Below are 14663 nucleotides of genomic sequence, written 5' to 3'. Positions count from 1 at the left end.
CTATGAAAATTATATATAGGTTTTTGTGCAAATGTAAGGTTTCATTTCTTTGGGATAAATGTCCAAGAATGCAACTGCTGAGTCATAGATAGGATAGCTGCAGGGCTTGGTTTTACTAGACTGCCAAAACTGTTTTCCAGAAGGGTGGTACCATTTTACATTCCCACCAGTATCTTGTTTCTTTGCATCCTTACCACCATTTGGTGTTGTCAATATATATATATATATATATATTTTAACTTAGACATTCCGATAGATGTGTAATGGTATCTTATTGTAGTTAATTTTTTTTAAGTTTTATTTTAGAGAGAGCCTTAGTAACAGAGAGAGGCAGAGAGAGAGAGAGAGAGAGAGAGAGAGAGAGAATCTGAAGCAAGCTCCATGCTCTGTGAAGAGCCCAATGTGGGGCTCGATTCCATGACCCTGGGATCATGAGCTGAGCTGAAATCAAGGGTAGGTCGCTCAACCGACTGAGCCCCTATTCCATGGTAGTTTAAATTTGCATTTTCCGAAGGACTAATGATGTTGAACATGGTTTCATGCGATTATTTGTCATTGTTCATTTTCTTCTGTGAAATTCTTCTGTGTATGATTCTGCCCATTTTCTAGATTGTTGTTTCACTGTTGTGTCTTGAGAGTTAAAAAGAAAACCCAAACTCTGTTTTGTTTTGTTTTGTTTTTTGGTGAGTTTTATATATTTTGTACAAGTGGGTAGCTTATCTTTACATTTTCTTGTAAGGACTTTTATAGAACAAAAAGTTTTTAACTTTGGTGAAGTTCAATTTATCAATTTTTTATTTGAGGGGTCATGCTTTGGATGTCAAGTTTAAGTTAGTTACTTCTTAGATCTTGAAGATTTTCTCCTATTTGTTTTTTCTAAATGCCATCTGTAAATAGAGATAGTTTTATATCATTTTTTTCAAACTCATTTGGCCTGTTTCCTTTTCGTGTCTTCTTGCATTGGCTAGAACTTCCATTATGTTGAATAAGAATCTGATCTTATAGGGAAGAATTTGGTCTTTCTCCATTAAGTATAATGTTAGCTTTAGGGTTTTTGCCGATACTTTTTGTCAAGTTGAGCACATTCCCCTTTATTCCTATTTTTCTGAGTGTTTTACATTATGAAAGGGTGTTGAATTTTGTCATACTTTTTCTGCACCTATTGATACGATTATATGATTTTTCTTTTTTAGGCTGTTAATATTATGGATTATATTGATTCTTGCATATTGAGCCAGATTTGCATAAATCCCAATTAGTTGTCAAATATAAATTTTCTTACATATTGCTGAATTTTATTAGCTAATATATATATTTTTAAATTTTGCATTTATATTCATGCATGAGTGTTCTACAGTTTTCCTTTGTCATGCTGTCTTTCTCTGGTTGTGGTAATGGGATAATTCTAGCTTCATAAAATGAATTGGGAAGTGTTACATCTTTTTTGTTGTTGTTGAAGATACAATATACAATGGATGTTAATTCTTTGCTAAATAATTATTAGGAAAAATTGACTGATTTGAACACAAATTTTAATCAAGAGTGACCATGGAGGTAGATTAAAATGATGGGTCACCACACTCTATATTGTACTTGCTGTATTTACCAAATTTATAGAGGACTTAGACCTGAAAAAGAATTCTGCTGTTGGGAAAGTGAATATTTCATGTTTATCCCACTGAATTGAAATGCTGTACCTCAGCGTTGAATTCTGTATGTTCCAGCCACAGTGGTCTTGCTGTTCCCATCTCAGAGCCTTTCTCCTTGCTCTGCGGTCTCCCTGGAGACCAGATCTTTACATGGTTTCCTTTTAGTATCATTCAGTTCTATTCAAATAGCTCCCTGGGGAAGCCTTCCTTGGCCATCCTTTCTATGTGATCCTATCCCCACACCCCCACACCCCTGTCTGATTCTGCTTTATTTTCTTTATAGCGGTTAACAAAGTCCTGTGTTTTTTCTCTCCTTTTGTCCTTCTTTTACTTCCCTTTATCTGTCTCTCCTATCCATCCATCCATTCATCCATCTATCCATCCATCCATCCATCCATCCATCCATTTTTTATCTTCCCGTACAAATGTAGTCTTTGTGAAGGTGGGAGCATACTTTGTCTTGTTCAATAAGTTATTTCTAAAGCTTAGAACAATGCTTAGAGCATAGTAGGTGCTCAGTAAATATTTCGAACAAATGAATGGGTAATGTAATATTTCCATTTCAGTTAAAATTAGTTAGCTACTAAAATTGGAAATTATAAATTGAACTATTTTTTCCTTCCATAAACATTTTTTCCCTAGATGCTAGAGATGCCATGGTGAGGAAAACAAACCTTTTCTTCAGAGATCTTGCAGACTAGCAGAAGAATCATAAAAAATAACATAAACTATATGTATACACATCCATACATAAATTACATAAAAAATATATGTAATGACAACCTGTGTTCAGAGTCCAGAAAGATAAGCACAGATGCTTTGAGAGCACACACTAGAAGGAGCAGATCTAGCCTGGGGTGTCAAGAAGGGCTTTCCAGAGTTGAGATCTAAAATGTTAAGGAGACAAAGGTATAGGGGAGGAGACTCGGGACAGAGGAAAGAGCATGGTTAAGGCCTCAAGGTAGGAGGAGCCAGAGTGTCCACCGAAGTCCAAGAAGTACAGAGAAGGAGAGAGACTCATTAGGAAGCTGGGAAGGTTGATGGGGCCAGACCATGCGAGGCCTGGGAACCTCAGTGATGGTGTTGGTCTTTATACAAAGAGCAGCGAAAAGTTTAAAAAATTTTTCAGCCATGAAATAAGATTATTAGACTTGGGTTTTTAAAAGCCTACTCCTCCTGCTGTGTGGGGAACAAATTGGAAAGGCACAAGACTCGAGAATCTAATTAGCAGGCAATGGTCATAACCAGGTGATGTGGTCTATACTCGGCTGGTGTCAGTGGCAAGGGAAATACGAGAGAAAGGTGACATACTTTAGTTCGCCAGCCTACTGAAAACCAAAGATACGATGCAACTATTCGAAAATTGGACAACTTTTGATATAAAGGTCATTCTGCTCTTATTATGAGAACATATAGAGGAAATAAAACAGCCTTTGCTATAAAATTTTCCACCTTCAGTAATGGCAACAGCACATTCTAGATGTGTAACCTCACATAAGTTACTTAAACCCTTTGAGCCTGTTTCCCATTTATTCAATGTGTTTAGTCATACCTACTTCGTGGAGTTGTTGTAAGGTGTGATAGATATTGCTGGTTGCCCGTAAATATCTATTATCCTTTCCTTAAAGAGTAAAATAAATGTTGGCCATCAAACACAAGAATAAACCTCCTAGGTGCTTTGCAGTTAGATGTGGTCATGTGACAATGTTCTGACCAATGGGATATAAGAGAAGAATTGTGTGACAGTGTCTAAGAAGCTTCCTTAAGAGAGATCTGGCACCTTCTCTTTTCCCTTTCTCCTTTTTCTTCTCTTCCTCAATATTTCCATCTGGAAGGAATGTTTCCTCTGACCACAGAGCAAGGGCAACCCGCTAGGAATGGCAGAATTCTGAGCTGGAAGGTGCTTGATCCCTAGGAGCCCAACAAGACCCCCAAGTCTGAATATTGCTTATCTCCTTTGTTGTTTGTTGGTTTTTCTGCAAGAGAGAGAAATCAACAGAGAAAGACTTTCCCTCTTACTGGCCTTCTACCCCTGTCTTACTTGCTACATAAAGGTTAGAAGATGTTATATATATGGGATGCCCAGGACATTGTAAGCCATCCCTAAATTGTGTTTTTATGTATTTTTTTTAATGTTTATTTACTTTTGAGAGAGAGAGAGAGAGAGAGAGAGAGAGACAAAGTGTGAGTGGGGAGAGGCAGAAAGAGAGGGAGACACAGAATCCGAAACAGGCTCTAGGCCCTGAACTGTCAGCACAGAGCCCCAGGTGGGGCTTAAACTCAGGAACAATGAGATCATGACCTGAGCTCAAGTCGGATGTTTACCCGACTAAGCCACCCAGGTGCCCCACCATCCCTAAATGTTTCGTCTTCCATGCCTCTCCTACCAAAAACAACAACAACAACAAAAAAAAAACCACGCAAAACAACAGCAACAACAAAAATAAAAACAAAACAAAAAGAAAAGAGAAGAAAAGAAAAACCCTTTTAATTCTGTCCTTCATTAATAGAGAATTAAATTGTATTCTTATATTTTAGCTTTGCTTAGACTCTGGCAAACTGGAAAACATCCAGGAGAAAACGCTCAAGGAAACGAGAGGATCTGGAAACCACATCACAGGGGGAATGGTTAATGGTGTGCATTTGCTATTTTTGAACAAAGTGTGCTTATGACTAGGGTTTGGGAATCTCTGGCCAGTGGGATCCTGTGGTCCCATCTATTCTGCTGGGGTTACAACCAGATTACCCAAGACACTGCTGGGGGCTAGAGCTGGTGCACTCAACCAGGAACTCAAAGGGCCTGGTTGGAGGTGGATTTGGAGGCTGGACACTGGTCCACATGCTCACAGACCTTGCGGGAAGCAAGGTGCAGGAGGCACCTTGCATACAGGGCCCTGCGCTCTCCCGGGAACACCAAAGGCTGGCCACCCAGTGCGTAGATGATGGTTTCCTCTGGCTTCCAGGGAGTCTTGGCGTCTGTGAAGGTGTCTCAGGAGAGGTGGAGGGAGGACAAGGTGCCCCACCAGGACTGCTATGTGGATTTCCATGAGGATCCTGGGAAATACAGTTTTGGAAGCAAAAGGACTCGTGGCTTCGAGTTTTTGAAATGTTAGAAAGTTATTTTGAGGTCTTTAACCCCGAAGCAGAGACGAAGAATGAGACAACACTGCTTCCAATTCAATCTGCTCCGTCGCCTCCTCCTGAGAGTGCCACGTGTGTTTGAACTCACTTCCAACATAAACCTGGTGGACTTCAGAAAGGAGTTTGAGCAACAAGGCCTAAGTGGAGACATTGAACGTGCACACAGGCGTCCATCTGAAGGAAGCACGTAGGCTACATTCCTAAGTGCGTATCTGTGTCCACAGAAAAGGAAACTGTTCAGTGGGGAATCAGTCATATCAGTGGGTGTATGTTGATGTTGGCAGTAATGCTTTACCACAGGAATTGGAACTGCTGAAATGAGATTCACGAGGATTATTTTCAAATGGATGGCTTCTAGGTTTATTCGTGTTCAAGTGACCAATGACCCCAGGGACCCCTGTGATGACCTTATCACCTTGAGGAGCCCTTCAAGGTTTGCATAAATAGGCACGACATTCATCTGCACTGCATCCCTTGGAAAGTTCTTTTCCTTCCATCCTTCTCAACACACTCACTTATGTCTTGTGATTCATCCTGAGTGACTCGCAGTTATCAGGAGTCATGACCTTCCAGCCCCGCATGCTTTCTGCTCTGAAAGCCTGCCCCTTCCCCTTGCACACATCTGTCATCGCACTTGTCACACTAGAGACTTTTGTCTGTCTTCTTGTCCGCCTTCCCTGCTAGACTTTTAGCTACTGTGGCTTCTATCACTTAATTCCGGCAATAGCCTGGCAAGATGATTGGAAATGTTTCTTGAATGGTTGAGTTAATTCTCCAGCCCATGGGCTAGTTTCATAAAGCTTGAATATCCTTCACCCTCAGAGACTTTGGCTCACTGCTGGGGGAACTGATCTATGTGCAGAAAAAGCCTCACTAGCTATTCGGATGGTCTGGTGAGCTTACAGTTGTTTTCACAGACCAGGAGGTTCTATGGACAGGTAGCCAAGTAAAGAGAAAGTTCCCAGAAAATGGGGCTGGATATGTGGGCCCAGGCTAGAGCTTTGTCCCCAAATTGCTATGTGACTTGGAACAAGTCCTTTAACCTTTTGGTGCCTTTTTTTCTAAAAATATTTTTTAATGTTTATTTTTGAGAGAGAGAGAGAGAGAGAAAGTGGGGGAGGGGCAGCGAGAAGGGGAGACACAGAATCAGAAGCAGGTTCTAAGCTCTGAGCTGTCAGCACAGAGCCCAATACGGGGCTCGAACTTATGAGCTGTGAGATCATAACCTGAGCCAAAGTCTACTTTGAGCTTAACCTACTGAGCCACCCGGGTGCCCCTGTGCCTTTCTTTCTAGGCTCCCTGTCAGTGGGACTCTCATAGTGTCCTAAGAAGTCAGCAAGGCCACACTCAGGTAGCTGTGTAGATTCTTACAGGATAGTGCAGGTGTTGAGGGTGACATCTTTTTTCTCTGGCCTCATGTGGAGGAACCCCATTTGGAGGAACCCACTGGAGGATGACTTCCAGTCTTTCCTTGCCCCCTCATATCTCCTACAGGGGAAGAGGAGAGATTTCTCTTACTGGGAGAAGAAACAGCATGCTTGGCTTTGGCCTTTCTTTTGGAGTCAGTCTTCTTTCAGGGAGCATAAATTCTGGCATGCCTTCCATACTCTCACCCTGTCCTCACCCAAGATGCTCCCTTGCACAGGAAACCCGGGACAGTCACTGCTGCTCATGACTAAGTGGGTGCTATGGACTGAAAGTTGTGTTCCCCCCAAATTCATATGTTGAAGCTTTAGTCCCTATTGTGATGGAATTTGGAGGTGTGGCCATTAGGAGATGATTAGTGTTAAATTAGGTCATGGGGGGTAGCCTCCATGATGGGATTAATGCCCTTATAAAAAGAGGAAGAAACGTGAGAGATTTCTGTCTGTGTAATCACACCAATGAAAGGCCCTAAAAGATGTAACCAGGAAGAGAGTCCTCACCAAGAACCCGACCGTGCTGGCACCCTGATCTCAGACTACCAGCCTGCAGAGCAGTGAGAAATTGTGCGGTGTTGTGTGAGAGCCCCCTAAGCTGATGAAAATGGTGGGTGAGTGTGGCAGATAGAAGGGCAAAAGGAAGCTTTTTTAGTTACAGCCCTATAACTCTATGCCCAACCACCCTTATCAGTAATAAAGCCAATATTTGATCTCAATCTGCTGGACTTCTGTGCCTTGTTTCTCAATAAGAAAGGAAGAAAAGAATATTATGTACAGACACCCTAAACAACACAGGGAGTTGTTAGGCCCAGCTTTGTAAGCAAGTATGGTGTGGTCAAACTCCCTTGGGTTCGAATTCCTGAGCCAGGGTTTCCAGAATTTCTAGTCTAGGCTCTAAACCCCACTGCCTCTGCTGTCTTGGCCAAGCCCAGTGGCTTTTCTGGCCCTAGATTTCTTCAACAGTTAAATGCAAGATGTTGGACTAGTTGATCTTTCTCGAAGCTTATGATTCCTTGATTGTCATCTACACAAAGAAGCTTCCAGATGGACAGGGAGCCCTTTATCTCTTGGTAACTGGCAGAGACTCTTAGTTCACTATTCAATATCCATTCATTCTTTCTTCTTTAATAAGAAAGTCCCATCTTTACGGGCTGGGATCAAGAAGATACAACATTGGCTTCTCTTAAAGCTAGGAAGCTTTGTATAGAACATCTAAGAAGGCTTCCTAATACAGACAGCTATTAGGTCGTCTTTTGCCCTTCGTCCTTCCTCCTGCTTCCTTGGAATGTGGAAGAAGTAGCTGGAGCCTCAGCAGCCAAGAAGGAGCAAGAAACCACATTAATAATGGAAGCCATACACAAAGGTTGGCAGAAAGATAGAAGGGGGCGCCTGGATGGCTCAGTCCATTAAGCGTCTGACTCTTGGTTTCTGATCAGGTCATGATCCCATGGTTTCACGAGTTTGAGCCTCGCTTTGGGCTCTGCCCTGGCAGCGTAGAGCCCGCTTGGGCTTCTCTCTCACACACTATCTATGACCCTCCCCCACTTGCACTGTCTCTCTCTCTCTCTCTAAATAAATCAATACACGTTAAAAAAATATTAGAAAAGAAAAGAAAGACAGAAGCATCCTGGGTCGTCAGTGACATGGGAGAACGGCCACATAAACGCTAAACTGCCTGGCTCCAGATTTCTTTATGCAAAAAAGACACGAAGGTCACTGCTATTTCTGGTCTTTGTCGCCAGTAGTTGAATGAAGTTTCTATTTGGCTTTCTCTTGTAAAGGATAAATCCTTCAACAGGATGGAGGGTCTAAACAGAATGGTATGGTCCACAGAGCTCGTCTTTAGAAGAGAAGGGTTTAATTCACATCCAGAAATCTGTGTCCAGAGAGGTCAGAGAAAATTAAATGTTCCTTTACTTTTGGCCGCCAGTGGCATTGTAGAACTGGACTTGCTGAGTCTCGGTTGACCCCAGCCATCAGTTACACATTTCAACCAGCCCAACCTGAATGTTTTTTTCAGACATCCCTAATAGTTAACAACTGTGGATCCGGACGAAACCTGTTGGCCAAAAATTCTTGCAGGCTGACAAAATGTACTGGTCCCTGCCAAACATGAAATAACACTTAGTCATTTTAAGCGAACACTATAAAGCTTTGCAGTCAGTACCTCCTGTGTTTTGCACCCTTATGAAGGAAGCAGTGACAGGAAAATAGATACGCAGCTAAATCAAGCAAGCGACATTCGTCTCGAAGCATCTTAAGACGCTTTTACAAAGCTCCTGGAGGTGATAAAGGCAAGGCTTTCCATGGACAGGGCTGCAAATGTTTCTTCCACACTGCTACTGACGGTAACCGTGGCACGGTGGGCAGATGTCTGCACTTGGAAGTGGGAGGCATGGATTTGAACTTCAGTTTTTCCAAGTAACTCCACGACTCTGGACAAGCCATTTGGCTTGTGAGCCTCTGTTTCCTTAAATACAGAATCGGGATATTAATGTTATCTTACAAAGCTCCTGTCGGGACTAAATAATATTACAGAGGAGATAACTGGCCAAGAGCCCAATGGAGAGGAAGGTGCTATTTACTAAACATTCTATTGAATCTGAGTCTGTGTCACCAGCTTGGCTGTCTGGAATCGAGAAGTTTATCCCAGAGCACTTGAGTTATTGGTTAGGAATATTAAAGTGGAGTCAGACTCCACCAAGACTTCTGATGTTCAGATGAATTAAACTCTTGTTCTTGGTGGCGAACGGAAGTTACCGACAAGAGTTTGAGCAATGTGACCCGGATCGGCTCTGGGGACCACTTGCCGACAGCTCCAGTTGGGGTGTGTGTGGCTAACAGTGTGAAGGACGGGATCGGAATTAACTATAAAGTTTGACAAGTTTAATAACGAGCAAAAGGGTGTAATTCATTTAGGGAGGGAAGGCCCCGCGTTGGGGGGGCTGGCTCTCGGGAGACCAGCCGGGAGGAGTGTTTGAGGTGACTATGGTCCCCTCAGCGGGGACTATAGTAGCTCCTGCGGCCAAGAGCAGCCACCAGAAGGGCTCCCGAGTCAGACCCCCTGCTTTTCGACCCAGGTGCTGGCCCTGCTTCTGGTGCCTGCGCAGGAATGCGTGTGAGGGCCTGAGAAGTTCCAGACGGAAACAACAGCTCCCCAGGAACAATGCACCCTTGTCCCTCGCCCATGCAGGTGCTCTCATTTGATCCTTAAAACAACTATTTCATGCAGCCAGGGCAGGTCGCCTTGTCACCTTTTTAAGGGGGGAGGGGGCAAACTGAGGAAAAGAGAAGCTGAATGAAGGATTATTTGGAGGTGAGACTAGAAGCCAGTGGGAGCTTGGGTCTACGATGGGACTCAGAGACCACCGCGCAGTGTTTCCTATGGAGCAGGCGCTCAATAAATGGCCGTTGTTGATGTTGATGAGAAAGGGGGGTGGACCTGGAATTCTTCTGCCTGGAAATGAGGGCATTCCTGTGACTAAGTCATGCTCTGTAAGGACATGTGGAAGAAGCCGGCCAGCTGCTTTCTCTCTTTTCTGTGGACAAACCGAGAGGAAATTGGTTTCAGCTACATGTGGGATCTGTGCATTCATTCTGAAGTGAGTGTCTTCTTTAAAAGGAAAAAAAATAAATAAATAAAACAGGGAGCCTCAATAAAATAATTTAATTAATGGCAGCCGTGACACGTTCAAGCAAGAGCTGACACGATATGTATGTTTCCGTCACGGGCAACTCAGGTGAGGACATTTTTAAACTGGGGGCATTTTCATCTGCCCCTTGACTTGTTCCCCCAGATCCTGGCGAGTTCCAGGGCCTGGCGTCCTGGCTGTACAGCCCCTGCCTTTGGGGAAGGAGGCCATCGACAAGGCTGCAGGGCTTTCTCTTAAGGTGATGATTCCCGGGGACCTCAGAGCACTTGTGGCCGCAACGAACACCTGTGACCTGACGCTCAGCTGGAAACTCAGACAGCAAGTCAAAGGCCCCTGGTCCATCATTCAATAACCTCATTCGTTTGCATCGCTCTTGCTTTTTCTCGGGCCTCTGGGCTCTGCAGCCTGCGGTCCTCTGTCCTCATCCTCTCCCTTTTCTTCTACCTTTGCCAGTTTGCTCAAATGGTTCCCCGTGCTCCCCTGAACCCAAGATCAGTGCCTTCAAACGTTAATCCTCGGGGGAACTGGTTCAGAGTCTGAATCAGCAGGTCTGCATGGGGCCTAAAGCTCAGTATTTCTAGCAAGGTCCCCGGTGGTGCTGATGCTGTGGGTCCTTGAGATTTTTTTGTTGCAAAGCTCTGCAGCGCCCCCTGCTGAGGAGGAGGACTTGTTTCCCTGCCCTGTACCCTCCTGGCCAGTCCACAGGGCATGACACCGAGGCTCTTCTGTGACAGGAATATAGGAACAGCGTTAGACAAAACCAGATCAATGAAAACTTTCCTTCTGAGATGTGTTAGCACCAAAGAAAGTGGAGGAACATCTCGTCTTGGGAAACCTTCAGAATTCCCTCCCTCTCTTGTGCAGTGTTGACCTTGGGCTCACCTAGAGATAAGTGCAGGGAAGGAAATTCCCACCAGAAGTTTCTTTGAGCCATTGCATTGTGGAACCCAGGGAAGAATGATGGATGGGACTGAAACCCAAGCAACCAAATCATTGCTTGGTCCTCCTGAGTTTTGGTTTTGGGGTTTTGTTTTGTCTTGTTGAGCCAAATGCCAAAAATTCTAAATCACATATTTGAATAGTTCTGCAGTTTCAAAGCAAAGCTCCAGAAGGGGGTACCTTCCGTAGACCCACAGACTTCATCATTATAATGATTGTCCTATTCTATGTGCAACGGGCCAAGAGCATCTTCAAAGGCCTTTTACCAAAAATGCATTTTCCCCCTGAAGCATTCATTTAAGCAATTCAGCCACCCACCCTGGGCTCATGATAAATTATTTAGATAATCGCTCTAATTCTCTGCTTCCGTTTGCTAATGTAGATCTGGACTTTGCCTATAGATTTATTGCCAGCTTCACGTTTTTCAGGGAGCAAGAATTACTGAAGGGTTGATGGTTTCATCGAGCTTTACTGCTGAGGCATTAGAAATAACGCCACATCCTCATATCCTATGGTTAGAATCTCTTATGCGAGTCTGATTATTAGATGTAGCAGAGACGTCTCATGGGGGAGTGGTTGGCGAGGGAAAGAAATCTCTAAAATCCCTAGATAAGAGTTACTGTATGGAGCTCTAAATATTATTGTTATTGAATATTGCATTTCAATTAGGCTGTCACGTTTAATTTTTCCAAAAAAGCAATATAATATGTAAGTACATTTTTTAGTAACTTGCTAAATGTGATTCATAAGGAATGTTTCCTTCAGTATGGCTCGATGCCTAATAAATGCTTACTAAATACAGCTGGGATCGTCCCTGAAGATGTTCTGACTCTGGAAAAACTCTTCTTTCTCTTCGGCTTTGATGTGACTGTCGCTGGAGGCAGTTTTGTTGGCTACACCGGGAGGAGAGCCGCCCAGAGCCAGCGCGAGGCTGATACCCAAATGTGGCATTAGGAGCCCACATTTTAAAAGTCCTGGTGGCATCTTAGATCTCTAAGTGAGAGAAATAAGAAATATAACTGAACCTCAAGGACATCAAAACCCAAAGCATATGGTAGAATTATGGGCGAAGGAAAAGAGAGAAACCATGCCTTTTAGCAACTGTGTAGGGAATCCGAATGAGGCCGCAACACATCGATCCATCCTGATTCTATCTCGTCACAAAACAGTCATGCGAAGTAGGTGGGTAAGTGTGCCAGCTTTATGTTCTTTCTAACTTCCCATGGTGCCTCCCTGAAACACACAAGCCAGGATTTCTGCGCAGGAAGGCGGAGGGCCTTCTAAACTCTCAACCTCAAAGCTGTTTGAACAGCTACTTTAAAAAAATAAACAAAGTCTTTACGAAACTTGATTTCTTACTAAAACCAACACCCTGTAGAAACCGTGTCACTACCAGTTCTGTTCTGAAGGCCTCAGAGTCCTTCCTTGGACTGTTTATTACCAACCTAGCAATCAGTGCCTGAAAGTTTTCTTTTGCCTTCAGTGACTTCCACCCGGTGGGTATTGCAACACTCTGGCTGGTGAAGCTGACCTTTTCCAGGCTCGTCAAATTTCTTGTGCTGGGAAAGCAAAGCAGACAGTTGGCTTCTAAAATATTCCATCATGCCACAAGTATTTTCTAGATGGCTGGCCTGGGTTGGAATCCTGTAGAAGGATTCCATCCTCACTCCATTATCTAAATTGTTTAATTTGAGTGACACTCAATACAGCACTGGGGCGATCATTTGTCTTCTTATTTAGCTATTGATGATCTGCTGATGTTTTCATGCAGCTGAAAAGGCTGGGCTATTTCTTTGCAATTCCTCCTGCTACCATTGCCACGAGCAGCTGTCGCTTTGGAATTGGATAGCGATACTAGACTTTGATTTCAACTTTGCTCCTTGGCCTGGTGGTCTCCCTTCCAGCTTTTGCTTCCATTCACCCAACTGCCTAACCCAGAAAATTGGGCACTCTTCTTGACTTGGCCCTCTCTTTTTCTGGTGTCTAACGATCCACGTAGAGAACATAGTTATTTCTTTCCCTGACCACATCTTACTTATGCCATTTCCCTCCCATGACTATTGCCCTGGGGACGAAGCCCAGTCATCTTAAGGCCTATCACCATCTACTCACCTCTCCAGCCTCATGTGTCCCCACTCCCCTCCCTCAGCTCCGTCCTCCTGCTGCACTATACTGCTTCCAGGGTCTCAGACATGCCATACTCTCTCCACAGGCCTCCAACCGTAGTGTTCTTTTTGTCTTGAACGTCCCCTCTTTCTTCTCTTGGCTGACTTGCACAAATCCACTAGGACTTGTGTTAGGTAATATCCCTGCCTTGAGGTGTGCCCTTGCACCCAAACATATCTCCTCCAACATACAGCCAGGCAGCCCAGTGGCAGGGCCAAGTTTTCACCCACGTGTGTCTGAGCCTAAAGTCGTTGTTTCATCCACTATGTCATTCCCCCACCCAAAAGAAGTACAGCCTTCATCTTTGTCCTCTGTGGAGCTTGCCCAAGGAGGATGGAAGAAATTTTGATGGCCTAATCCTGGCAGGGCCTTTTTCTCAGTTTATTATCTTCTAGGTCAATGGTCATATGATCTTCCGTTCAAATACAATTTAACAGAATCCTTCTGTTCTTTCTTCTGCTTGCTCTTACTCATGGTAACCCCCATATCGAACAAATCTGGAAAGGGCGGCATTCACAGATTTCCCTATAAACTCGTCAAGCCAAAAACTCAGTAGCCAGGCCCTTCCCATTGGGATTCCTGAGCCCTTTCTGATCCAATCCTGTTAGACGAATCTATATATTGTGACATATAGGTAACCAATGAGTCGGGCCCACTGTTTACGGATAGGTTGGTGTCATGGATAGGTTAGTGTTTCCCAAACCAGTGTCCTAAAGAATTGTTATCATCTCAAGCACTATTTCATGAAAAGAACATCTCTGGTCAAATGTATCTGGCAAGATGCTACCCTGTAAATACCTCTACACTTCTCTAGGTGGGGTTTATGACACTTAAAGATTTTAAGTGTGTGTCTCAAGATGAGACAGCTGGTTAGTGAGGAAGCTGAGAGAGAACCATGTGTTTTGTGGCTATCACTGCAGCCATTTATACAGATTAGGCCACCCTAGGCCTGAATCTTCCAGGCTGTAGACTATAGACATTTAGAAGATACAGTCACCCTTCCAGAGCCCAGGAGTCTAGGTCAGGCAAGACAGACACTGTGGCAGATAAAGCCAGTCACTTAAAACATAAAAGTCCGGTGAACAGAGAAAGATCACCTGGGATCCAGTCTCTGGATAATGATTCTTGATACCAAATTAAGTTCCCTGGCTAAGACTCTGTTGCGAAATAGAATTACTTTGAGTTTTCCTCAGCTGTGTTCTCAAAGTAATCACATTTAAAAGAAGACACAATGAACCAGACACCCATCTCATAGGATGGTACATTGAGATCTGAAAATCGATTTCCTTTCCCTATAACCCATTCCTGCCATCTCACGCTTGGCAGACAGATGCTGTGCATTAAGTAGCTATTTCCTGGCGCATGGTTTGCATTACCCAGACATCTTGCTCCCTCACTAAATGTCAGGACTGTACCGTACTTTGAAACACTGTTAACTCCAGCCAATTTGATTATATAGTACGTTAAGGTGGTAAACAAAGAGTATGTGCTTCCAACCGTTATAAAATATGGACTTATCGACATATAGATATCACAAGGAAGCACTGGCTATATTAAAAATAATGGAAAACACAGTTTTGCAAATGCGTTGTTGCTACAATTCACAATTTAGCGAAATGTCTTTGATGTAGCTCTACAATCTAGTCAAAAGGAGATTTAGAAATCTGAAGAGAAGGGATTCATACAGTCTAGTG

The sequence above is a fragment of the Acinonyx jubatus genome, chromosome B4 (genome assembly GCF_027475565.1).
Source record: "Acinonyx jubatus isolate Ajub_Pintada_27869175 chromosome B4, VMU_Ajub_asm_v1.0, whole genome shotgun sequence".
Lineage (NCBI taxonomy): Eukaryota > Metazoa > Chordata > Mammalia > Carnivora > Felidae > Acinonyx > Acinonyx jubatus.
This window is presented reverse-complemented; position numbering follows the sequence as displayed.